This window comes from Petaurus breviceps, unplaced genomic scaffold, assembly GCF_028583685.1.
Source record: "Petaurus breviceps papuanus isolate PSGF00001 unplaced genomic scaffold, PetGlider_PUasm1.0 126, whole genome shotgun sequence".
NCBI classification, from domain to species: domain Eukaryota; kingdom Metazoa; phylum Chordata; class Mammalia; order Diprotodontia; family Petauridae; genus Petaurus; species Petaurus breviceps.
In genome coordinates, this window is record NW_027185655.1 from 30,669,643 (window position 1) to 30,670,552 (window position 910).

The 910-nt window shown below is 38.5% G+C and overlaps 1 non-coding gene across 1 annotated transcript; it reads right to left on the minus strand.

Moving 5' to 3' along the window:
* Positions 1–257: 257 nt before the first annotated feature.
* Positions 258–329, minus strand: TRNAP-AGG (transfer RNA proline (anticodon AGG)). Its single transcript has one exon. It is a non-coding gene; the product is annotated as a tRNA-Pro (tRNA).
* Positions 330–910: the final 581 nt, after the last annotated feature.

Below are 910 nucleotides of genomic sequence, written 5' to 3' on the forward strand. Positions count from 1 at the left end.
TAGCTTGTCACAATTATCTCTACCCATCCTGTGGGACTCTCCTTTATTCTCCATCTTTCTTTCAGGGCTTTTGTTTGGCAGGAATGTGTGGGAGAAAGGCCAGCCCCAGAGAAGGGTAAGGTCTTCATCTTCAAGCTGTGTAAATGCTATCCTGTTTGACCTCCCTAAAAGATGAGGATGTGAGACCATCCAAAATGTGAAAAAGTCAGGTATATCCAAAACTTTTCTTTCCATCCCCAAAATTAAGTAGAAAAACAGGGCTCGTCCGGGATTTGAACCCGGGACCTCTCGCACCCTAAGCGAGAATCATACCCCTAGACCAACGAGCCACTGATGACCATAACTTAACTAGTAGTCTTCTTTGCCACATCAACAGCAACCAAGAGCTATAATTACAAGAGGCTATCCTGTTTCCTTCTCTGCCTGGCTCAGAGCCCAGACCTCTCCATACTTTGCTTCATTCCTTTTCCCTCTGTGGTTAGCCTTACACTATGCTCTTATCCCACAATTTAGAATTTCCCCCCCTCATTTTTCCTATTCACTTACTAATTTTTCCTCTTCATTTTCGTGTTCCCTTTTTCCATAAGTTTACAACTGGTAGAAGAGTAGATAAATTAGAAAAATTCCTAAGGACACAAGATTAATTGAAGTTAGTAAAATAAGGGAACTGGATTTACAATAGAGAAATAGCTAGCAATGTTTAGTAACTCAGTGAACAATAATGGTAATCATGGGTTATAAGGAGTGTTAGTAGAAAAAAACAGTTGGTAACTAAGAAAGAAGAGATTTTTATAGAAGATAAAATTAGTCTGAATCTAATAAAATGTAATATATTAGTCATAAATATAAAACTATACAATTTGGGCAACTATGCAAGTATGAGATGAGGGAGGCATTAACTGTTGATCTG